General features: G+C 42.4%; 1 long non-coding RNA gene across 1 annotated transcript; it reads left to right on the top strand.

The window, feature by feature from the left end:
• Nucleotides 1–26,806, top strand: LOC132829588 (uncharacterized). The gene is made up of 4 exons (XR_009646242.1): nt 1–49; nt 4,595–4,665; nt 23,849–23,938; nt 26,743–26,806. It is a non-coding gene; the product is annotated as an uncharacterized LOC132829588 (long non-coding RNA).
• The last annotated feature ends 420 nt before the right edge of the window (nt 26,807–27,226 follow it).

A 27,226-nucleotide genomic window follows, 5' to 3' on the forward strand; every position in this document is an offset into this window, starting at 1 on the left:
ATAGAATTCGCTGCCATATATTTTGAGGATTTGCTGGAGAAGAGGGAAGGTAACTGCAATCATTTTGATATCTTGTCCTCTGTACTTTCCTGACTGTGCGACAATAGCTTGCAAATTCCCAAGCTCTTCAATTTAAAGTTTTCATCCTAGTATTCAAGATCCTTCATGGGCTCTCTCCTCATGCTCTCTGTAAGCTCCTCGAACACTACAATCCTCTGAGGTCTCTGCATTGTCCAACACTCACCTCTTGTACATTCCCCAATTCCTTTGCCATGCCATTAGTGACTGTTCCTTCTGACGTTTTGATGCCAGGCTCTGGAATTACAATCTCTCCCATTTCTTCGTCTCTCTCATTTAAGCTTCGCTGAAAATCTATCTCAATGATCAAACTTTTAATCACCCATTAATGTCAACTTATGAATTTTTGATTGATTTTATTTGTCTGATTTTATTGTCTGTGCATTTCTATAGGAGATTTTCAACATTAAATGTGCTATGTTAAGACAAGTTATTGTTGTAAGTAGGATTGGCCAGTGTACAAGCTGATCCGACAACTAGCACCGAAATTTGTGTTCATATAGACATATGGCCAAAATTGTGTTATGTTGACATTCTTAGGGTCTGGGGCATGACTGAACCAAGGTGCACACACTAAAGAACCTTATTCCTGTATAGTGCACAACTTCACAACAGGAAGGGATTATTGCAAACGGGAAGACAATATAACCTTGGTGATGATGGAATGAGAAATTATACCAGAAGTGAAGAACTTCAGTTGTATGGTGAGGTTGGAGGTTCTCCTTACAGAATAGCCTACAGGGAAGATTCAACAGAGATGTCAAAATCATGAAGGGTTTTAATACAGCAGATGAAGAAAAGATGTTTGCAGTGACAGTAAGGTGGATAAACAGAGGACACATGTTTAAAAATGTTGGCAAAAGATTCTGGCTGGAAATGTGTTACTGGGAATGCATTGACTGAGAGATTAGTGGTGGCTGAATGTACTTCTTCTAGATACTTTTAGTCTACCTGCTCAGATATACTGTGACTTATGTATGTCTAGGGCAGGTGGGGTTTGACTCCAGATCTTGGATTATTCATTATAAGATCAAAAGGAAGTGAACGCTTTGGAGAGGGTACAGAGAAGGTTTACAAGGATGTTGCCTGGTATGGAAGGTGCTAGCTATGAAGAGAGATTGAGTAGGGTTGGGATTGTTTTCAGGAGAAAAAAGAAGATTGAGGGGGAACTTGATTGAGGTCTACAAAATCATGAAGGGTATAGACAGGGTAGATAGAGATAAGCTTTTTCCCAGGGTGAAGGATTCAATAATGAGAGGTCCTGCTTTCAAGGTGAGAGGTGAAAAGTTTAAGGGGGATACACGCGGCAACTACTTTACACAGAGGGTGGTAGGTGCCTGGAACATGTTGCCAGCAGAGGTAGTAGAGGCAGGCGCAGTAGATTCATTTAAGATGCGTCTGGATAGATGCATGAGTAGGTGGTGAGCAGAGGGATACAAATGCCTAAGAATTGGACAACGGGTTTAGACAGTGGATTTTGATTGGCTCAGGCTTGGAGGGCCGAAGGGCCTATTCCTGGGCTGTAAATTTTCTTTGTTCTTTATTATGAAGAGAAGAGGAGCTTACTTTTGTAGCCACACGAATATATGAATTGCATTGAAAAAGACTAATTGGAGCAGCCAGTCACTGTGTACAAGCAGTCATGTTACTTTTAAAATGGAAGAATTCTTGTATTGCTGTTTGATAACTATTTACAGTTCAAATATTAATGTAATTAAACAAGAGATAAATAGTTATTTACACCTCTCCAGCACACTTTTTTCTGTATGCGAGTATTGAAGTTGACCATATGAATTATTTTGCAACAAAACTCAAGCGTATAAATACCAAGCTAATGAATAAGATATTACCTATGTCATTGTAGATGCCCTGATATCTGGCGGGAAAAGGACAATGAGTTCATTATTGTTTAAAACATCTAGTATCTTCTGCCTGTTTTGCAACTTGATACATTTGGCACAGATTTTGAATGTGTCATGTGGCAACCATCTATCTGGTCCCATGACAATAGATGGAATCAATACATCTAACCACGATATGAAGTTGAGAGAATTGGAAGTCAGATTTCTATTTTTAATGTAGATCAAACCTCAAGGGTAACTAACTATCAGTTCTTTTCATTGTGAAACTTTATCAGTGAACATATCTCATCATATGAAAGTTGAGAAGTAAAATATGTAAGATTGGTAAAAAAGGCGGTATGGTCCTAATTTTAGATCATTACATAATTTAAAATAGTTTGAAGATTTAAGTAGAACTTCAGTGATCAACATCATATGTAACTTGCACAATGTGCAGCATAGCAATGGTAATTGTGGTAATTATTCATTCATGGGTAGTATTAGCAATCTGGTTATACATATTCCAGGAGATGTTAGTGGAAGTGTTCTCACAGAGAGCTGGCACTGTGGTATGAGCAAGTTCTAAGAGAGTGTGAGACAGGAAAAGCAAACCAACTTCAGTTTGGCAAGCGGAACGAAAATACAGCAAGGTTTGAATAATGACTGAAGTTCAGACAAAGAGAAAGTCCTATTTATTCTTCAGGGTTTGATGGGAAACTATGTTCCAAACAGAGATATTAGAAATCCCTAATGGTAATGGCATATTTTTCTCAACAGTGCCGTTTAAATGAAGTTAAGCCTGAAACCTTGGTCCCTAACTTGAGACAATTGTAGTAACTTGCTGGCCATTTCAGAGGACAGTTAAAAGTCAATCACTTTGCTGGAATCACATTTTGTCCAAATACAAAGTTTAGAAGAGTATCATGTTTTGAGACTGTCTTCATAATTTAAGACTAATTAAGGATTGAAGGGATGACGTGACCTGCTATGAATTCTGCCAGACAACAAGCCTTAGGTTTTAAAGGTTAAATGGTAGGTCCTGGTTTTCTTATAGGGAAGAAATGCTCATACCTGTAGTAATGATAAGAACAGCTGTGGTTGAAAACTCACAGAAGGTATTGAAAATGTCAGGGTTTATACATGCTTTCTAGTGAACTGCTTTTGTAAGTTCAAGACAGGATTGAGTTAGAGATCTAGGTAATTAGAATTTTTGCCTCCATGCATGTTCAAGTGATTCAACCTGCCATAAAGATGGGCTTTGGAAAGAGTCTATAGCAAGCTGCAAGTGGTCCCTAGACTAGGAATGGCTTCCAGTCCTGAATACTTTCGCACGTCGATCTGCATGCAAGTTGGAACACAATATAGTCCAACATAGAATAGCCATTTGCCGTGCGCTCATATGTTTGCATGTCAGATAGTTTAAGTTGTTATGAATATGGGATCATGTTCATAAATATGAGTGCTCAAATGTTTGTAAATTGGGGATTGTCTATATTGTATTCATGGAGTCATATAAAATATTCCTGAAAATCAGGGATGCAAGTCAGTCTGCAGTCATCTGTGTGAGTGAGAGAGCAAGAGCAGGAGATAGAGGTAGTTAATCCTGTACCTGAAGCAGAGAAAATGTTGACCCAATTGTTATCCATGCAGAATGTGGGTGGAATCTCATACTGAGATTAAAGAGAATATGTGTGAGAATTATAGAAGGCTGAACAATTCACATAATTTGGACTAGATTGAAGGAATCTTCTCATGTAAGCCTCACAGTTAAAGTTGGTTCTGGAATTATAAGTCAGCCGGCTGGGAAAGGAGAAAGGAAGCAGGCCATCATAAGTGAAAAGTAGCTTTGAACTGGCTCCAGGAAAATAAAGTGTCCACTTAGGGCACAGCAGAACTATAACCATGATCGGGTACTGCTGGAGATGTTAAAAGTTGCATGGGGGAACCTTTTTGAAAGTTTAAAATATAAATTGTCTACTAACACATGGTTAGTCAATGTGCTTTTAGTTTGTTTGTAACAGTAAGAGTTTTAAAGCTGTATTCTTGTATGAATCGTTCAATCACTCTAACCTGAAATATCTTCTTCAAAGTTATTGGTGTGTACAGGGATCATAACAGTATTAACCAGACCAGTGTAAGGTTTGGCAGATAACCTTCCCTAAATGACATTAGTCAACCCATCATGATTTATGAACAATCCAGTCATTTCATGGTCACAATTTCTGATAATATTTTTGTGCTTCAGATTTATTTAATTCATTGAAATTAATTTACCTGAGTGCTATGGTGGTATGTTGAACTCTGGTTTCCAATATGGTCTTTGGTTACTAGTTCAGTAGGACAATCATGATACTCCCAAATCCACAAGGATAATTTAGGAGCTGCAATGTAAGTGCATTCCACATGTGCACACTTGTGAAATTTAAACAAAACATCAGTCTTAACAGCAAGCGCAACTATTCAGTTTGTGTTGATGTTGTAATGTAAATAAACATATCTAGGCTTATGAAAATAGAGCATTCTTAAGAACCATAAATGATAACAGTTCTTCATGAGTTAAATTTGCACCCCAACTTTGAAATTAATTCACTTTATTGTGACCATTCCCATGTTCTTCATTTAAACTTTTTCTTTCTTAATCCTCCCTCCTCCCATCTCCTCTTCATTCACTTCAGCCACTGGTATAGACCCTGCAGACTGGGCAGCAAAATTGGAGGATCGATTCTACAACAATCACATTTTTAAGGTAGGTGATTGCACTCAGCTCCTGATTAAGTTCAATAACTATGGAAGCCATTAATGGTGAGCTTAGTAATTTCAATGTTTATCACTTATAGTGCCCTGTACATATTGTTTTCCTTAGCTGACTGTTTTTGACTCAATGGAGAAGCACTGTTTTGCAGCACATTATGAATGGGTTTGAAATGGTAGCCATAGACAAATGTTTCTACTTATTGGGAGTTGAAAAGGAGAAGTCATAACTCAAGATTGTCCCTAATAAATCCAACAGGAAATGAAGGGGAAGCTTCTTTACCCTGAGGATAGTAAGAATGTGGCACCTGCTACCATTCAGAGCAGTTGAGGTGTATAGATATATTGAAGGCGAAGCTGCATATTTTCATGATTGAAAGAGGAATCGAAGGGTACGCTGAGATGAGATATTACTAGAGAAGTCTGGTGTGGGACTAAACATTTAAATTGACTGATTTAGACGAGTAGAGAATGTGTTGCTGGAAAAGCACAGCATTAGGCAGCATCCGAGGAGCAGGAGAATTCACGTTTTGGGCTGGAGCCCTTCATTAGGTATGAGGCTGGGAGCCCCCAAGGGTGGAGAGACAAATGGGAGGGCGGGTGGGGCTGGAAGGAAGCTGACTGAGAGTGCAATCGGTGGATGGAGATGAGGGTAAAGTTGATAGGTCAGAGAGGAAGGTGGAGTGGATTGGTGGCAAGGACGATTGACAGGTAGGACAGGTCATGAGGGCAGTGCTGAGCTGGAAGGTTGGAACTGGGATAAGGTAGGGGGAGGGGAAATGAGGAAACTGATGAAGTCCACATTGATGTCCTGGGTTTGAACGGTCCTGAGGTGGAAGATAAGGTGTTCTCCCATTGATGCCCTGGAGTTAGCCCATTTCTGTGATGTAAACTTTATGTAACTGTCATTAATGTGTACACAGATAGGGTGAGATTAATTGGAGGAGATTACTTGGTGTTGGATTGCATAATAGAGTGTCGTAATACTATGATAAATCAAAGAATTACAGATACTGGAGCTCTGAAACAAAAGCAGAAATTTCTGGAGTCGCACATGCAGAAAGCAAAGTTGACATTTCGAGTCCCATCTGAACTAGAGTTTATATGAAGAGTCACCAGACCCGAAGCGTTAACTCTGCTTTCTTCCCACGGATGCTGCCAAACCTGCAGATGTTCTCCAGAAATTATTGTCTTAGTATCAGAAACTATAGCCTGAAAACAAGAGAGGGCAAACTTACCATCTGGTCACAGGAGGAAGTCTTCTTGTAGAGATGATTGACCAAAGAACTGATGGATAAAGATGAAGCATGGAGTGCAGTATGCCAGACCAAGAAGGGCCAGGTCTGGGGGTGGATAGTAAACTTAACTGAACCAATGGTATTGGACAGAACCCAGCTAACTTTCCGACTTAGCTTGAATTCATTTCTGGACGGGGAGGCCCAAGCTCAGCACCTTGCCAACAATTGAGATCCTTAAGCAGTTAGGCTCTCATCTAGTCTGGTCTGGAATTACTGCAGCCACTGGTGGGTTGAAAACACATCAGCCTACATGACTGTCAGTTTTTGGTGGGACATCCTCTTGAACTACACTAATTTGTGCATGATAGAGGACATGGGAAAGCCATTTCCTGCTGAAAGTCATCTCCTTGACCATGCTGCTGAGTCACCTCCCTCCTCTCCCTGCAAACCCAACCCCAGCATCCTCACTAAACAGCATTAGTGTAATCTCGGTAAAATATTTAAAATATTCAGGTTAACAATGACAAAATTGTTTTTGTCCAAATTGGATTATTTAATGGATTTTTTTGTTAGACAAAAATTAAACTTGGTTGCAGTTTGTTGACATTTCATATTAGAGGGCAAAATCTTTTAGGGAATTGAATGATATGGGTTACAGCAAGAATGTTTGCAGAGTTATGTGAGATGTCCAGCAAGGCTGTTTCATTTCCAGGAGCAACACAGTGCATCTTTTATGCATGTATCAGGAGGTGAGACAAGTTTCTACTAGCCTGGGATGAGTTGTTGTTCAAAGAGGATAATTGCTTGTCATAAATAACATAATTCGCCTCATTAATATTCAGCTTCCTATCTGACTAAACATGCCAAACAAGCTAGGCACCTACAATTCTCAACATAGAAGTCAGAGTGAGTACCAGGTGATTTCAACTCACTTCTGACTGTGAATAGCCTTCACATTGCTCAGCACCAAATAGCACCTCATGGTGAGATCCACTAGCTGTATTTATCCATCAACCATTGGTTGGCAATTGATATTTTCTCAGGATTGTCATGGCTTCCCTCCGATTCATTGGCAGGATGCTTCGGAAGTAGCAACCTACCTTGCAGGTGGACCAGCAACTAGCATTGAAAGGCTGCTGTAAGGACATTTTGTGTGCAAGGACAGGAACCTTGCTCATGGATTGGACCAGACTTCTTCTCAGGGCAAGGCGAAAGTTCATTTACTCTCTTAGTGTTTGCATACTTACCTTGCATGCTTTACTGAGCCATGTTGCTCACATGCTGGCACTTCAGTCAGAACCAAAGTCCCTAAGCACTACTGTATTGATGTGTTCTTTTGTACAGACACCCAGCCATGCTGCACACCACGTTTGTCCGTAGGGATCTATCTGTAAGAGACTATTTCATTCAGAGCCCAATAAACTTATACTGTAACAAGCACCATCTCCACAAACTCCCTCGATATATCTCATGATCACTAGTGTTCCCACCATTTTCAAAATCCCCTTCAAGATCACCTAACACTCCACGTGATCATCAAATTTATACGTGATCACCAAAAGTTTTAATTGTAAATCAATACCTGCACTAATAAGCCCTTTTGCAAACATCAATGCCACCTCAACTTCTGTCCTTTACGTCTTTCTCTCATCTCATCTTATATTCTATCCAGGACTCTCTCTTCTCTGATCTCTCTCTAACATCTCTGATATGATAATTCATCCACAATGTACCCACCACTTATGGAGTCATGGAGTCATTGAGATGTATGGCACGGAAACAGACCCTTCTGTCCAACTCGTCCATATCGACCAGATATCCTAAATTAACCTAGGCCCATTTGCCATATTCTTCTAAACCCTTCCTATTCATATACCCATCCAGATGCCTTTTAAATGTTGTAACTGTACCAGTCTCTACCACTTCCTCTGGCAGTTTATTCCATACATGCACCATGCTTTGCGTGAAAAAGTTGCACCTTTGGTCCCTTTTAAATCTTTCCCCGCTCACCCGAAACCTATCTCCTCTAGTTGTGGACTCCCCTACCCCACGGAAAAAACTTTGTTTACTTACCCTATCCATGCCCCTCTTGATTGTATACACCACTATAAGGTCACCCCTCTGCCTCTGATGTTCCAGGGACAACAGCCCCAGCCTGTTCAGCCTCTCCATATAGCTCATGCAATTTCTCCCCATGCAATTAAAGCTTATATACTCCTGAACTATAGCCTTGTTTGCAGTATTCCCAGCTGAAAAATGTGTTGCTGGAAAAGCGCAGCAGGTCAGATAGCATCCAAAGAGCAGGAGAATCGACGTTTTGGGCATAAGCCCTTCTTCAGGAATGTGGAAGGTGTGCCAAGCAGGCTAAGATAAAAGGTAGGGAGGAAGGCCTTGGGGGAGGTTAAGATGAGGGTGATTGCCGGAGAGGGAGTGGGGACGGAGAGGTCGGGAAGCAGATTGTAGGTCAAGAAGGCAGTGCTGAGTCCAAGGTTGGGACTGAGATAAGGTGGGGGAGGGGAAATGAGGAAGCTGGAGAAATCTGCATTCATCCCTTGTGGTTGGAGGGTTCCTAGGTGGAAGATGAGGTGCTCTTCCTCCAGGCGTCATGTTGCCATGGTCTGGCGATGGAGGAGGCCAAGGACCTGCATGTCCTTGGCGGAGTGGGAAGGGGAGTTAAAGTGTTCCGCCACGGGGCGGTTGGTGTGGGTGTCCCAGAGGTGTTCTCTGAAACGTTCCGCAAGTAGGCAGCCTGTCTTCCCAATGTAGAGGAGTCCACAGCGGATGCAGTAAATGATGTGTGTGGAGGTGCAGGTGAATTTGTGACGGATATGGAAGGATCCCTTGGGGCCTTGGAGGGAAGTGAGGGGGGAGGTATGGGCGCAAAGTTTGCATTTCTTGTGGTTGCAGGGGAAGGTGCCGGGAGTGGAGGTTGGGTTGGTGGGGGTGTGTGGACCTGACGAGGGAGTCACGGAGGGAGTGGTCTTTCCGGAACGCTGATAGGGGAGGGGAAGGAAATATATCCTTGGTGGTGGGGTCTGTTTGGAGGTGACAGAAATGACAAAGGATGATACGATGTATCTGGAGGTTGGTGGGGTGGTAGGTGAGGACCAGTGGGGTTCTGTCCTGGTGGCGATTGGAGGGGCGGGGCTCAAGGGCGGAGGAGCGGCGTGGAGAGCATCGTCAACCATGTCTGAGGGGAAATTGCGGTCTTTGAAGAAGGAGGCCATCTGGGTTGTTTGGTATTGGAATTGGTCCTCCTGGGAGCAGATGTGGCGGAGACGAAGGAATTGGGAATATGGGATGGCGTTTTTACAGGGGGCAGTGTGGGAGGAGGTGTAATCTAGGTAGCTGTGGGAGTTGGTCGGTTTATTCCCATCCAACAGGGAGCCAATCCTGACAATCAGGGTGTGGGCTTTTTAGCATTTGTACATTTAGGAAGCTTATCCTAACCAGATCTAGCCCATTCAATACATGTGATCACTACTATTGCCCCTTATGCTGACAAACTATGGATGGCTTCAGGAGGAGTTCTCAGTATTTGTATGTAAATATTGAATCCAGTTTGCTCTTGATGGGATGGGATATTCTCACTTGGAATGTAACTTATGCATGCTGAACTGTTCACATGATGTGAGTTAAGTTGCTACTTTAGACAGATGACCGCATTTTAAAAAAAAGTGTCAAAACAAAATACAAATAAAGTTGTCAACCACTGTCGGCTTTTAAGTTCAAAACCATGACTAAAAAGTAACTTGCATTCGAGTATATTCTTAAAAATCTTATTATTTCCATGCTGTCTTTACTTGACACGCTCTCAGTTCAGTTTTCTTTTGTCTGCTCTGTTTTATCCCAATGTATTTGCTCTCATAATCTCCCGGAACGCAGTTTTTTTTCTAATATGCTTTTCCATTTCGCCTCTCTCCTTCCTCTTTGTGCTCTAATCCTTGGTTTCACAAGAAGTCAAAATATAATGATGAACATGCCTGTTTTACTGTTTCCAATTTGTTGCATTCAGCTGTTCCTCCCTGAGTTGACATTTTTGAACCAGTGTCTGTTGACAGCCAAGCATATTGAATGGAAAATCTCGAATGCCGATATACTTTCATTGACATTAAAAAGAAGTGGAGTTTTGAAGATGAGTATTCTTTCCTTTCAAAGATAGAGTTGCAGCTTGAACATGGAAAGTTTATGACTGATATCCTTAGGGTGCTAATGAAGCAAAGGAAAAGAGTTACTCAAGTACATCCACCCAGAGAAATGTTAGCTTGCTCTGTCTCCATGGAAGCTGTCTGACCCACTGTGATCTTCAGCATTTGTTGTTTTAATCAAAATGTTTTGTCAGGAAATGACACAATGAATTCTGTTTGTAACAAAATACAACCTGGCTTCAAATGTGGATAGAGATAACATATCTGAGGAAATGTGATGAAGTAACGTGATCCAACACTTTCCCATGTTAAGTATAAGTATACACCAAGAATGCATGCTTCAAAATTCATTCTAAGCCTTTTGAATAAGTAGCATGCGCAAATAGCCAAATATCATCATATGAAGTGCAACCTACGTTAGATTCTCCCATTTAATTTGGTCTTCTCAAAGAATGTTCTTTCACACATCCTAACTGTAATGATGTGATGTGTGCTTAGTTCCTGGCACAAAGGAGAGAATGCATGTTAATACATCACTGCAAATGCTTAAGAGTATCAAAATGAAAATGACTTACTTCCTTGTATGACAAGAAATAGGAAATTGATGGAAAATGGAGAATAACCCAATACAAAATTCAATTGATGCTTTCTGAGGATGCCACCTTATATATCCTTACCACTGAGAACATCAAGAGAATGGGAGAATACAAATCAAAAAGCTTTTACATGGGTTTAGAACCATTATGTGTTTTTTTTAGAATATGCTGCTACTTATGCAATGATAACAAGCTACATGATCACAATAACATGACACACTATAATGTAAGGCAAAAGTAAGGACTGCAGATGCTGGAAACCAGAGTCTAGATTAGAGTGGTGCTGGAAAAGCACAGCAGGTCAGGCAGCATCCGAGGAGCAGGAAAATCAATGCTTTGGGGCAAAAGCCCTTCATCAGGAATATGGAGCATCCACTTGAAGGTGCTTCTTGTATTCAGCATTGCAACGTATCTCCACTTCTTTTGTAAGCTGAGAGGAGCACTGATATAATTTCTTCAGCAACTCTGCACCTTGTGGTACTCCTTCTGTCTCACCAGTATTCATACACAATGCATGTTTAACTATGCATTCCATTGTGTATGTAACTTGCAATCTTGAGGAGGTACAACAGAGTGAGTCATCATCTCCATGTGAAGACAAGAAAATGGGAGCTTTTAGAACAGAAACCTGCTGTCCAATGGCCAATTGAGTACCATCAGTAACTACTTTAAGAAATTCAAGTGAGATGAAATTTGGCAGCCATGATCTGCCAGTGAATGACTAGGTGAAAATGTACAAAGATGCATACAAAACCGCCTGCTTCTACCTCCTGCCCAAAATCCACAAACCTGACTGCCCCGGCCGACCCATTGTCTCAGCCTGCTCCTGCCCCACCGAACTCACCTCCACGTACCTCGACACGGTTCTGTCCCCTTTAGTCCAAGAACTCCCCAACTACGTTCGGTACACCACCCACGCCCTCCACCTACTCCATGATTTTCGCTTCCCCGGTCCCCAACGCCTTATTTTCAGGATGGACATCCAGTCCCTGTACACCTCCATCCCCCATCACAAAGGACTCAAAGCCCTCCGCTTCTTCCTTTCCCGCCGCACCAACCACTACCCTTCCACTGACACCCTCCTTCGACTGACTGAACTGGTCCTCACCCTGAATAACTTCTCTTTTCAATCCTCCCACTTCCTCCAAACTAAAGGAGTTGCCATGGGCACCCGCATGGGCCCCAGCTATGCCTGTCTCTTCGTAGGATATGTGGAATAGTCCATCTTCCGCAGCTACACTGGCACCACCCCCCACCTTTTCCTCCGCTACATCGATGACTGTATCGGCGCTGCCTCGTGCTCCCACGAGGAGGTTGAACAGTTCATCAACTTTACCAACACCTTCCATCCCGACCTCAAATTCACCTGGACTGTCTCAGACTCCTCCCTCGCCTTCCGAGACCTTTCCATTTCTATCTCGGGCGACCGACTCAACCATCTACCATAAACCGACTGACTCCCACAGCTACCTGGACTACACCTCCTCCCACCCTGCCCCTGTAAAAACACCATCCCATATTCCCAATTCCTTCGTCTCCGCCGCATCTGCTCCCAGGAGGACCAGTTCCAATACCGTACAGCCCAGATGGCCTCCTTCTTCAAGGACCGCAGAATCCCCCCAGACATGATCGACGATGCCCTCCACCGCATCTCCTCCACTTCCCGCTCGTCCGCCCTTGAGCCCCGCTCCCCCAACCGCCACCAAGACAGAACCCCACTGGTTCTCATCTACCACCCCACCAACCTCCGTATACAGCGTATCATCCGCCGTCATTTCCGCCACCTCCAAACGGACCCCACCACCAGGGATATATTTCCCTCCCCTCCCCTATCAGCGTTCCTCAAAGACCACTCCCTTCGTGACTCCCTCGTCAGGTCCACACCCCCCACCAACCCAACCTCCACTCCCGGCACCTTCCCCTGCAACCACAGGAAATGTAAAACTTGCGCCCACACCTCCTCCCTTACTTCTCTCCAAGGCCCCAAGGGATCCTTCCAGATCCGCCACAAATTCACCTGCACTTCCACACTCATCATCTATTGCATCCACTGCACCCGATGTGGCCTCCTCTATATTGGGGAGACGGGCCGCCTACTTGCGGAACGCTTCAGGGAACACCTCTGGGACGCCCGGACCAACCAACCCAACCACCCCGTGGCTCAACACTTTAACTCTCCCTCCCACTCCACCGAGGACATGCAGGTCCTTGGACTCCTCCATCGCCAGAACATAACAACACGACGGTTGGAGGAAGAGCGCCTCATCTTCCGCCTGGGAACCCTCCAACCACAAGGAATGAACTCAGATTTCTCCAGTTTCCTCATTTCCCCTCCCCCCTCCTTGTCTCAGTCGGTTCCCTCAACTCAGCACCGCCCTCCTAACCTGCAATCTTCTTCCTGACCTCTCCGCCCCCACCCCACTCCGGCCTATCACCCTCACCTTGACCTCCTTCCACCTATCACATCTCCATCGCCCCTCCCCTAAATCCCTCCTCCCTACCTTTTATCTTAGCCTGCCTGGCACACTCTCCTCATTCCTGATGAAGGACTCTGGCCCGAAACGTCGAATTTCCTGTTCCTTGGATGCTGCCTAACCTGCTGTGCTTTAACCAGCAACATATTTTCAGCTCTGATCTCCAGCATCTGCAGACCTCACTTTTTACTAGTAGTTCAGATGATCCCTGTGTTACCTTGGGTTAAGGTAAAAGTGTACCAGTTGAGGGCATTAATGACTTTGCAGTTAGCCCTCCTTATTGTACTGATGAGCCAAACCAACCATGCAGAAATGTACAGATATGTTACCAAGCATGGAAATTAATTCAGTAAAAATCTGGAATTAAAAGTCCAATGATTACCATGCAAACTACACAGAAAGTTCCATGATGTTTGGGCTCTTGTGGCATGGTGGTAGTGTTCCTACTTTTGAACAAAGAACAAAGAAAATTTACAGCTCAGGAGCAGGCCATTCAGCCCTCCAAGCCTGAACTGATTCAAATCCACTGTCTAAACCTATTGCCCAATTCCTAAGCATCTGAATCCCTCTGCTCCCCACCTACTCATGCATCTGTCCAGACGCACCGTAAATTAATCTACTGTGCCTGCCTCTACTACTTCTGCTGGCAACTTGTTCCAGGCACCTACCACCCTCTGTGTAAAATACTTGCCGCCTATATCCCCCTTAAACTTTTCACCTCTCACCTTGAACACGTGACCTCTTGTTATTGAAACCCTCACCCTGGGAAAAAGCTTATCGTATCTATCCTGTCTATACTGTTCATGATTTTGTAGACCTCCATCAGGTCCCCCCTCAATCTCCTTTTTTCTAATGAAAACAATCCTAACCTACTCAACCTCTCTTCATAGCTAGCACTTTCCATAGCAGGCAACATCCTCATAAACCCTCTCTGCACCTTCTCCAAAGGGTCCACATCCTTTTAGTAATGTGGTGACCAGAACTGTACACAGTATTCTAAATGTGGCTGAAACAAAGTCTTGTACAATTTTAACATGACCTGCCAGCTCTTATACTCAAAACCCCATCCGATGAAGGCAAACATACCATATGCTTTCTTGACCACTCTATCCACATGTACAGCCTCCTTCAGGGTACAATGGACCTGAACTCGTAGAGCTCTTTGCTCATCAATGTTTCCCACGGCTCTTCCGTTTACAGTATAGTTTGCTCTAGGATTAGACTTCTCAAAATGCATCACCTCACATTTGCCTGGATTGAACTTCATCTGCCACCTCTCCGCACAAGTCTCCAGTTTATCTATATTCTGCTATGTTCTTCGACAGTCTCCTATGCTTTCTGCTACTCTACCAGTCTTCGTGTTATCTGCGAACTTACTGATTAGACCAACAATTCTTTCTTCCAGATCATTTATTTATATTACAAACAGCAGTGGCCCCAGCACTGACCCCTGTGGAACACCACTGGTCACCTTTCTCATTTTGAGAAACTCCCTTCAACTATTACTCTCTGTCTCCTGTTGCTCAACCAGCTCTTTATCCACCTAGTTAGAACGCCCTGCACACCATGTGACTTCACTTTCTCCATTAGTTTACCATGGGAAACCTTATCAAACACCTTACTAAAGTTCATGTATATGACATCTACAACCTTTCCTTTATCTATCAAGTTCATCACTTCCTTAAAGAACTCTATTAAGTTGGTAAGGCACGATCTCGCCCGCACAAAATCATGATGCCTATCACTGATAAGCCCATTCTTTTCTAAATATAAATAGATTTTATCCCTCAGTACCTTCTTTGGCAACTTTCCCACCACTGACATCAGGTTCACTGGTGTATAGTTACCTGGAATATCTCTACTACCCTTCTTGAACAAGGCAACAACATGAGCAACCTCCAGCCCTCCAGCACTTCACCTGTGTTTAAGGATGCTACAAAGATATTTGTCAGGGCCCCAGATATTTCCTCTCTCGCCTCTCTCAGCAACCTGGGATAAAACCCATCTGGACCTGGGGATTTGTCCACTTAATATCCCTTCGTCAACCGAACATATTTTCCCTTCTTATGTCAACGTGATCCAGAGTAAACAAGGCAAGTCTGGGTTCAAGTCCCACCTAGGTTGGAAATGTGTAATTACCTGCCCAAAAGGTTGATACTGTGTCACCCTGCTGAACCCAAGTTCATAGCAGCATAAAGTCAGACTACCTAACTTTGGTTAGCTGATCTCCCTGGTGTACTGTATTTAATTTGCTGTGTCCCATGATGCAGCTACATTGAAAGGTTTCCTCTTATTTGAATTGAATTGAATTGATTTGAATTTATTGTCACATTTACCGAGTCACAGTGAAAAGTTTTGTCTTGCAAACAATACAGGCAGGTCACATAGTTACGTAGCATAGATAGTAAATAATAGGTCAACTGTGGCAAAAAACAAAAACACAGGTACAGGAGAATGTTAAGAGTTTATGAGTCCATTCAATATTCTAACAACAGTAGGGTAGAAACTGCTACAAAACTGGTGGATGCATGTGTTCAGGCTTCTGTACCTTCTCCCCAATGGTAGAGGTTTGTAGAAAAACATTGCCAGGTTGGGATGGATCTTTGACAATGTTGGTGGCCTTTCTTTGACAGCGGATCTGTTGGATGGATTCTATAGATAGGAGGTTGACCTTTGTGATTGTCCAGGCCGAGTTCACCACTCTCTGTAACCGTCTCCAATCTTGAATGGTACAGTTGCCATACCAAGTAGGGATATATCCAGACAGAATGCTCTCGATGGCGCACCTATAAAAGTTAGCAAGGGTATTCACCATCATACCAAATTTCCTCAGCTGCCTGAAGAAGAAGAGATGTTGTTGGTATTTGTAACCACTGCGTCCACATGAAGAGTTCAAGAAAGTTTGTGTGGATGACCACTCCCAGGAGCTTGACACTCTCCACTCGTTCCATCTCTGTGTTGTTAATGTGTAGGGGGGCATGAGTAACATCCCGCCGAAAGTCAATAATGAGTTCCTTGGTTTTGCCAGTATTGAGAGCTAGGTTGTTCTCAGTGCACCATTTTTCCAGGTCTTCCACCTCCCATTTGTAGTCTGTTTCGTCGCCATCTGAGATTCGACCGACTATGGTGGTGTCATCAGCGAAGTTGTAAATGGTATTAGTCTGGTATTTGGCGTCGCAGTCATGGGTATACAGTGAGTACAGTAGGGGGCTGAGTACGCACCCTTAGGGGGCTGCCAGTGTTGAGTGTAAGTGAAATATTGTCCCCGATCTTCACAGATTGTGGCCTGTGGGTCAGGAAACTGAGGATTCAGCTGCAGAGAGTGGGGCTTAGTTTAGTAATCAGTCTCGAGGGGATAATATAGTTAATGAGTAGGATTCTTATATAGCTGTTCTAGGTGTCAAGGTGTTCTAAAGAGGAGTGAAGGACAAATGGTATTGCATCTGACATGGATCTATTGGCTGGTGAGGCAAATTAGAGTGGGTCAAGAGTATGGGGAAGCTAGAGTTGATTAATTCCATGACCAGCCTTTCAAAGCACCTCATGACCACTGAAGTTAGGTGGTAGTCATTGAGACATGCTGCATGAGCCTTTATCTAAACTCACAGGTTTGAATCTCCCATGATCCTCAAAGCCAGCTTACTGGATGAAGGCAGCAGACCACATGGTGCCCACGACCCATTCACTTATCCCAGTAGAAGCCCAGGCCAGCCGGAGGCAGCCTATGCAAGCCCCAGGCTTGGGGCCTGCTGGAAAATGGAGGGAACTGAGAGATTTTCCCCAGGAAGGAGAACCAACATGAAATGCTCTTGACCCCATAGGAGGCCTGCCTGACATGAAATCTATCAGAATTTACCTGGAGAGTAGCCTAAACACTTCTGCAAAAAACATGGCCGGACTTGGAGCAGTAAATCAACAGCAACTGAAACTAGGAACTTCTCCACTGGGTCCTAAGCAAACTCCCTCCAGTGAAAAACCACACAGTAAATTACCTGCTACACTGGGTCCTCAGCAGACCCTGTGCCAAAATACAGTAAACTGCAACCTACCTGCTCCACAGTGTCCTAGGAAGGATCACGTAACTGGATGCAGTCATAATCTATTCCATCAGACAACCGGACCACTCAGATGTAAGAAACCTGAGAGGAAGCAGGGTAAGTGTGCCGGCTGCTAGTAAGACTGAGACCACACGGTTTCAAGACCCCTCTTCTTAACTTATTCCTAGCAAATGTACAATCTCTGGAGAATAAGATGGACGAACTCAGATCACGGCTCAACTTCTAGTGTGAACTGCGGGACTGCTGCACACTCTGTTTCACAGAAACCTGACTCAATCCATCAGTTCCCGACTGTGCACTTCAGTCTGATGGTTTTTCTATCCATCGTATGGACCGTACAGCATCCTCGGGTAAGACAAAGGGTGGAGAGGTTTGGTTTCTAATCAACAACTTGAGATGCATGGACATTGCAACCCTGGGCAGTTCTCACCATCAAATGCTGCCCCTTCTATCTACTGCCGGAATTTACCGCTGCTATACTAACTGTTGTATACATCCCACCACAAGCAAAGGTGGAGGAAGCTCTGTACTTCACCACTAACACCCTGGAGACAGAATACCCGAGGCCCTGTTTATTGTAAACCAATCTAAGGAAGGCTTTGCATAAGTACCACCAGAACATTACGAGAGCATTACATTTTATTTGAATTGTAAAAGGGAAAACAAAGGGAATTGCACTTGTATGCGATCCCAATCATTAATTGTAGAGCTTTTACAGCACGGAAAGAAGTCCTTGAGCCCACCACATCCATCCCAGGCTAAAAGCCTTGATGGTCTTCAATGCCCACATTATAAGACTTGGCTTTGAATTTAGAAGGAATAGGGAGGGCAGGCATAAAGGTCAAAAAGCTGCCACATTATGAGGTATATATCTCATACAATATCTTCTATTCCGCGAAATATAATGCTAAAATGCAGTTCAAACCCAGTAATGTGAGCCTATTGTACTACATCTTTTTCTAAAGCTTTATTTGTATTGTAACCTCAAATTCCCATTTGTTTTGAATACAATCATTTTTAATTATAGCTCATTTTCTACAAATTACATGCATTCCCTTACCAAAATTTCAGCTTGATTATAAGGTTTGGACTCTGAATAACGGTTTTGAAATGAGCTGTGAGGCTGTTGAAGTAAATCAGCTTCTTGAAACTGTACATTTTGAATCCTTATTCCTTTTCCTCATGTCAGGGTCCTCCTTTCCATCAAGCCTGAGAAATGGTATGATCTTGTACAAGTTAGATATGTGTGCTGAAATAGAAATGTCACAATCTACTAAAAGACTACAGATCAAACTCAAAGGATTGCTGAGACTTCAGTCTGTGACTAAATTGCTACAAAGAGAGCGGGTGCTTCTCCTCTGCATGCTATCTTATGGTGGACAGGATAGTGTGACCACACTATTCTGTTTATACCATGAGGCGTTCTAGCAATCAGCTGCAGAAAAATCAGATCAGTACAATCTGCGATGTCGTGACCCATCATATCCCCCACTCTATCATTACTACCAAACCAAAGGTCAGCCCTGGTTCAGTAGGGATGGAGATAATGCCAGGAGCAGCATTGAATATACTCAAAATGATGTCTCAATCTGATGAAGCTACAAAACAGGGCTACTTGTATGCCAAGCAAAATAAACAGCAAGTGATAGAGCTAAGTGATCCTACAACCGATGGATCAGATCTCAGCTTTGTAGTCCTTCCACATCAGTTGTGATTGGTGGTGGACAATTAATAACTCAATGGAGGAAGAGGTTCCAAAAATAATCAGTGATGGAAGAGCCCAACACCTCAGCATAAAAGATAATTCTGAAGGGTTCACAACAATACTCAGGAGGAAGTGCTAAGTGGTTGATCCATTACATATGCAGTCTCTAGCCAATTTGATTCACTTCACATAATATCAAGAAACAAGTTGGCAGGACTGAATACTGCAAAGTTTAAGAGCCTTGACAACAATTCTATAAGTGTACTGAAGATCTATACTTCAGAACTTGCTGAACCTTGAGCCAGTATGTTCCAATACAATTACAACACTGGCATCTACCTGACCATTTGGAAATTGACCAGTTATGTTCTGAACACAAAAGCAGGACAAATCTAACCCTGGCGCATACGATCCCATCAGTCTAATCTTAATTATCAATAAAATTATTGAGTTGTCATCAACAATGTTATCAAGTAACATATGCTCAGCATTAATTGGCTCACTGATGCCCACTATAGGTTCTGTAAGGACCATTTATGTCCTGAATTCATTATAGCCTTGGCTCAAATATGGACAAAAGAGCTAAAATCCTTAGATGAGGTGAGAGTGACAGTCCTTGATATTCAGGCTGCATTTGACTAAATGTGACATTGAAGAGTCCTCACGAAATTGAAGTCAATGAGAAATGAGGGAAATCTCTCCATTGGTTGGAGTCATACCTAACGTATTAGAATGTGGTTGTGGTTGTTGGAGATCAGTCATCTCAGCTCCAGCACATCTTTGCAGGAGTTCCTCAGGACAGTATCCTGGACTCAATCATCTTCAGTTATTTCATGATGTTCTTCTCTCCATCATAAGGTCAGAAGGGAAGGCTTTCACTGATGATTGCACAATGTTCAACATCATTTGTGGCTTCTGAGATATCGAAGCAGTGCATGTCCAAATGCAACACGATCTGGACAATATTCAGGCTTGAGCTCACAAGTGCAAAACAACATTCACACCACACAAATGTTAAGTAATGACCATCTCTAATGTGACATAATCTGACCACCACCCCCAAACCTTCAATGGTATTGCCATCTCTGAATCCTCCACATTCAACATCCTACAGGTTATGATCGACTAGAAAGTGAATGCGAGAATAATCCATTTATTCCTAATCCTTGTTTTCTGTCTCTTAGCCTCTAGTCAATGCTGGTATATTTCCTCATCTGCCATGTGCTTTAGCTTTGCAAAACAAACTCCTCTGGGGGAACCTCATCAAAGCTTTCCGAAAATCCCAATATACTACATTCATCGAATCCACTTTATCAATTTTGTTACTAATATCCTAAAAAAAATCCCAACAAGTTTGTCAAATGTAATTTCTATTTCCAGATCCATACTGACTGTGCCCAATCAAATCACTTTTGTCTCAAGTCTCCATTTATCATGTCCTTTAAGATAGATTCTCACATTTTTTTCCATGAGATGAACATAACTGTCATATGGCAGTATTTGCACACCCTTGACTGCTGACAAACTGCCTGGCTTTGGATCTGCACTAATTAATATGGTAAGACAGTCATAATATGAGTCAGGTATGCCTTACAGAGAGATTAATGTGCCAAAAGACAAGGCAATGCAAGATAGGGATGCTGCGAGCATCAGGTAAGAGACCAGAGAAGTAGACGGGTTCAGTCCATGGTATGTGTGTCACCTGAGCGTAAAGTGTCTTTGCAGCACCGGTATAATAATTGTTGGTGGTATAGTCTATGGTGCAGCATTGAGGTGCAGGATCATCTTGTCTGCAGATTGGAAGGAGGGTTCATGGATGTTGGACTTGCAATATCTGTGGATGTGAGAAACATTTGGCCAGTGCCAATGGAGTGTACATGAGATGTTGGTGCTTGGTGTTCAACATGGATGATGTTTGAAGCAAGCAGTGAGTTAAACCTTCCAAGAGCCATTTTGGTTTCCATGTTGAGTTTTTGAGATGGTCAGTTTGTTTGGTGAGTTTGTATGGTGAGACTATCATCGAGGTGTTTATCAAGCAAAGACAATTGTGCTGGGAACTTGCCACTCCCAAGTGAGAAACTTGCCACACTGCTTGGTAAAACTTGTGGTGAGGTGATTTTCAACATCGAGGTAGGCCTTGCTGATATCTCAATTGATTCTACAACTCACTATAGCCCACATTGCTCAAATCCTGATAAGGCATTGCCCATTGTTTTGGACGGTGAGATCAGAATCTTGCTCAGGAGAGGCATATTTGCATACATTAGCATGCTGTTATTACTTAATCTTGCCTCATCAAGACAGCTCCAATTCCGGTCATAAAAGTCAGAGTAGTTACCTGGCAACTCCAAATTGCTGCTTACTCTTCCTTTAGCATCTCAGCGCACCCAGCATGGGCAATGACCACAAGCATTACCATGGGACATGTAATGGCCTTAATGCACTCTGAAGGCACATTTCCAAACTAATTCCAATGCAGTTCTGAAGTTTGTTGCTTCATTTTGAAGCACACTGGACCTCTACTGTAATTCTTCTGTTGGACATTTTGCATGCAGCTCATGGATTGGACCAAGGTGCAACTCAAGAATCCTTATTTGCTGTCTAAACTCCCATGCACTTTGTGACTCCTTGAATAGCCATTGCATGTCAGCGTTGCCCTGCCTTTTTGTGCTTGGCCACCTCAACCAGAGCTTAAAGACTCAGTATTTCTGCCTTACTGGTTTGCGCAGACGCAAAGCCAGGCAGCTTGTCATTGGTTGTCAGCAGTTATCAATCAAAGGGATAGAAATATTAATTGCCACAGTTGTTAGCAGGCCTTAGTGCAGTCAAGGAGGATAGCCTTCGATAACAGTAAGTTCCTCCAATACCATGTCTACACCTTGCTCTGGCAGTCAGATTCCAGATCCTCCACTCATTAGGGGAGAGGAGCCGCAAGCCGGGCAGCACATCGCCCATCATGACCTTTTCTGACATATTACTGACTGCTTTGCTTCTGCAATGACAGAGAGGCAGATATCACAGGAGATGAAAATATGTGGCATAGTTATTACTGTTGATTCTGCTGGAATAGTTTCCCAAGCAAATGAATAGGCAGTACTGAGGCCATGCAGGATTCGCGGTATAGCGGTTTGACATGGGTGAGTGTGTGTATGTGTGCGGAAGATGTTGCAAGCGTTAGACTGATGGTGATGAGCTTTAGTGGGAGTTACATGCCATAGCTGAGATAGAGTGGATGTGAGGTATCAGAGGTGAATGGTGGCACTTAGACTGTTACAGTGGAGAAGGCCACTGACCTTTCTCCTTTTTGCTGGGAATACCTCCAGATAGCTGAGACTGTTCTAACCAGGATGGCAATGTCAGACCAAGCACACGGTCTTGAGTCATGGCTTCCACTACTGCCTCTGGGGGAATTGAAAGTCCCACCTGTGTACCACCTTGTTCAGCAGGAGCTCCAGGATCACACCTGTTAAGTAGTTTGCCCGTTTCCCCTTGGCTGTCATGTTTGACGAAAATGTCAGGAGCTGTGCAGGGCAGTTCCAGGCTGGCAGGGCTCATCAAATGGCACAGCAACCTTTTAAACATTGCTCTGTGCCAGGGATGCTGGTCAGTTCTGGGATCTCTGGTGAGTTGTTGCTCAAAAGATTTGCAGTAAAATGGGGCGATACTCCTGATAGTCATCATGAATCCTAAAACACCAATTAATGCAGCAAGTTTGTTAAGATATGACAAGAAACTACCTTGGCCTCATGGCAAGAATCAATCCAAAACTTGCAAATATTTGTACGTGGCCAACAAAACTAAGATTCAGCCTTTGTTTGCAGAATCAAGCACCAAGTATCTAGTTACTGCTGATCTCACCCCACATTTGTAACTGACTCACCAATGCTCATGTCTTTTAGGGGCCGTGGAGATTCCTCTTAACGATTTAATTCTATAAAGAGAGACATAGAGAGAGGAAAATTGTGGCTGGAATGTATAACAATAATCATACATAGTATTACACTGGATCTTTAACCAATGAGTAGTAGTAAAAAAGCTAAAAAAAAAGGAACTTTTTTTATTTGTTTGGGTTAACAGCTTTCCAGTTGTTCAAATGAGAACTAAGGCTAGGACAGACTCAGAGGAAGTGGATGAAAGTTTGAGGTCTGATAATTGTTTTAATACTCATTGACATCTTCAGCATAAAGTAGTGCCTTCACTTCACGAGGAACCAAAGCAAAGTAGCCATGATTAATTCCATTTAGGCATTTGGAGCTGTTTTACATTTCAAAATTTAAAATACTACTCACTATTAGATTTAAAGGCAGAACTGGCAAAGAAGGGATGGTTGCATATTTTAATTATGTGGGAACAAAATTGAATATCTATGAAATCCAGGAAAGGCACAATGCAAAAGGATGTTGATATGCAAGCATACAAAAATCACAGTCGCTATTCGTATTGCTAGATTAGACTAAATGGCAGCACTGCATAGCTAAAATCTGAAACATCAGTATGACTAACTGGCTACACTCTTAGCTATTAGTCAGCATTAAGTTCAATACTCTACATTGGACTTGAACACAAATTGCGAACCACAATTTTTGAATAATCCTGCATTGTTTTCAGTATGATCCTGTAGGTGAGATGTTAAATTAAGATGCTGCCTGCTTGCTGATATTTTCCTCACTTGTGGCTTGATTTGGAGAAAGAAGAAGGTTTAAGCAGTGTTGTGACAAACATTCTTCACTTAACTGATGCCATAAATGGGCGATTCATTGCACGAGGAAGTGCTTTGGCTTGCTTGTAAGATCATATCTAAACTCAGATTATTCTTGATTTTCTTGAAGTAACATTTGAATAATTACTGAAGAGTTTATTTAAATTCAAAGATGTTCTGCAATGAATTGCTGTTTAGATAGCACAGCTGCTTTGATCTGTTTTCCACGAATCATCATAATTACACACTTTCTTTTGCAGGAGGTACGAAAAACTATACCTGACGCTGAAGAGAAACAACCCCCCATAACGATTGATACAGCGTATCAAGAAAAAGACTTAGCTGTAACAGTGAGTGTCCCTGTGCTTCAGCTTATCTATAATCATGGGAGCACACAACTGTATTTTTTTTAACTTTAGGATTTTGGGGTGCAACAAAAGCCATGATTTCATTTTGTGACGTATGGACTGCCACTCTACAATGAAACCCAAACACTATTATTTCAGTTCTTGGTGGCTGGGCAACATTGTTGGAAGGCTCTGGCCTATAATTCAGAATGGTGCAGAGCGGAAAACGAGGTGAAAGAGCATGAAGCAATAAAACTTAAGTGACACCAGATGTGGTGGATACTTAAAAAAAACCATAGAATGAATAAAAAATGGGGATTATCAAGGTTGCTCCAGTGAGTGAAGATGAATATGAGCCTTACAGCCATGGTGTAAAATGGATGATATTGAATAGATGGTCTATTGTATATTTTGCTTAGTTTTCTTCTTTTTGTTGGATAATTCATTATTGCACAATATTTACTCATTCAAAAGTAATGTTTAACATATTTTCATTAACTGAGGCTCAGAAAGCAGTTTTGGATATAAATTGGTGAAATAACTGCATAGGGGCCAGTATCCCGTCACTAACTCACCCTTTATTTACATGTGTGTAATATAGTGACTGGGCAGCAAGCTCAGAATCAGTCCATAAGTCCAATCACTACAATAGGTTAATTTGTCAACTCATACTGAAATTGTGGCTGAAGGAGTTCCGAGGTGTTATTCTATTATAAACACAGTTGGAATATGGAAGTGGAAATACCCTCAGAGATCAGGGGCTGAAGAGTGAATTGTTGTTTATCAGATCGTGGCACCACACAAATATTGTAAGGAGATATTTTCAGTAGCACATGAAACTCTTATGGCAGGATATGTAGGAATATAGAAAGGTCACGCATTGATACATAGACTTGTTACCTGGCTAAGACTTCATAAAGATGTAATGCAGTTCTGCAGAAATTACCAGACATGTCAGCTAATGGAAAAACCTCAAAAAGTAATCAAACTGAAACCCTACCTCATAGATACATTGGGTGGAACCTTATAGTGGCCTGAATGATGTGGGATATGTGAGAAATATGACAGAATCATGCAAAGTTTCCAAAGAGGCCTATCTTAACATTGGGAACAACTCTTATCATCTTTTAACTAATGGTTGAATGTTAAAAATGTACAGGACAGCTCTGGTCTAACAGTGCTTGTCCTAGTACACAATAATTTTTTAAAAAATAGCACTGGTGCCAGGGAGGTCAGTCGATTCCAGGAATATCCCACAGCTGGTTTTTCTGGGATTGTGGTAAGATGGGGCTAGAATCGAGTGAAGGAGTGCCAGAGTGGCAAGTAGGTGATTAGTGATTCAAGTTTGCTAAGGTATGGTTAAAGATCTCACAAGGTGTCACAGCAAGAAACTCTCCAAGAAACCCAACAAAATTGACACTTAGCCAAAGAAAAATCAGATTTAACCCATTGTGTTTAATGAATTCTAGACAGCTTTGGTACAGGACATCTAACCAACTACAACCAGGGCTGTGCTGAAAATGTGTTGCTGGAAAAACGCAGCAGGTCAGGCAGCATCCAAGGAACAGGAGAGTCGATGTTTCAGGCATGAGCCCTTCTTCAGGACGAAGGGCTCATGCCCAAAATGTCAACTGTCCTGCTCCTTGGATGCTGCCTGACCTGCTGCGTTTTCCAGCAACACATTTTCAGCTCTGATCTCCAGCATCTGCAGTCCTCACTTTCTCCTAAAACCAGGGCTGTACCAGGTTTCCAATTTTGTCTCCAGTAAAACAAACATAATCACTACTGTTTTTGTGTATGAAGTGGCCTGAAGTCTCAGCAAACTTTCACCTCTCAGACAGGAATTATTGCTATAGGTTTCACTAGTATACCAAGCTGCCTAACTGATCACCAGCGGTGCTCTGGAGTCCTTCATCAGATATCAGATTCTCAAATCCATAAGGAAGAGTTTACTTATGTAAGAATTTCCGTTACTTGCTAAATGACTATTGAAGCATCATCACTGCAAAGTAATCTTGCTAATTCCTTGGTATGAACACCATGCTGTTTCCAGGTAGTTTATGCCTGTAACATGATATGGACACGTTTGCCTCTTTAGTCAATTCAATATTAGATTACATTCCCTACAGTGTGGAAACAGGCCCTTCGTCCCAACAAATCCTCACCGATCGTCCGAAGAGCAACCCACCCAGACCCATTCCCTACATTTACACCTGACTAATGCACCTAACACTATGGGCAATTTAGCATGGCCAATTCACCTAACCTGTACATCTTTGAACTATGGGAGGAAACTGGAGCACCCGGAGGAAACTCATGCATACTCGGGGTGAATGTGCAAACTCCACAAAGACTATTGCCTGAGGCTGGAATCGAACGTGGGACTCTGGCACTGTGAGGCAGCAGTGCTAACTACTGAACCACCATGAATTGGACTAAATTAATCTATTTGATATTATTCTCTTGAGATGATAATTTGTGTTTCCATCTCACTATCCACATAGGTTTCTGGCCAACTAAATTTGAGGCCATTATCAGAGTTTTGGATGTGCTGGTATAGGACTGGGGTGAACAAAGTCAAAAATCGCATGATACCATGTGACGAAGGAGTGGGGCTCTGAAAGATTGTGGTTTCAAATAAAGCTGTTGGACTATAACCCAGTGTCGTATGATTTTTGACAGAGTTTTTGAGTCACAATTGACTTTGCAGCAGTAATAACTTTTGATCTCTACTCTAAAGAGTATAAAACCATCATGACTGCTATAATCATATAATACTCTAATAATAGTTCATTTATTTTTTGCAGGACAAGCTAGAGGACACTGTTGGTTCTCGAAATAAATGCATAAAAGTGCCAAAGGATTTGTCATTCATCTCGAAAGAGACTATTTCCATGATTATAGAGGTAAACTACCAGGACTCCAAAGCCAAAAAGGAATAACAATTGTAATAACAAAATACTTTTTCCTTCTAACAGTCACAAAACTAGCAGTGGATCTGACTTTTAACAATGGTCAAATATTAATTGGTTTGATGTTTGGGACCAGCATATTGTGGTGTAGCTCTAACATAAGCTACAAACCAGCTTTACTGCATGTAATAAAATTTCTGTGACTTATTCCTCACCTCTTTCTATAATCTCAGTGGAAGGTCAGCAGAAACCATAAAGGAAGGAATAATGCCAGCTGAAGTTCCACTGCAATTGTAGTCGTGGTTTGCCTTATATTAATAACTACTCTTTACATTTCTCTATGTATTTTCCTGGTGCTTATGTAAGACAATATCTATCA

The sequence above is a fragment of the Hemiscyllium ocellatum genome, chromosome 29, assembly GCF_020745735.1.
Source record: "Hemiscyllium ocellatum isolate sHemOce1 chromosome 29, sHemOce1.pat.X.cur, whole genome shotgun sequence".
Classification (NCBI taxonomy): Eukaryota; Metazoa; Chordata; class Chondrichthyes; order Orectolobiformes; family Hemiscylliidae; genus Hemiscyllium; species Hemiscyllium ocellatum.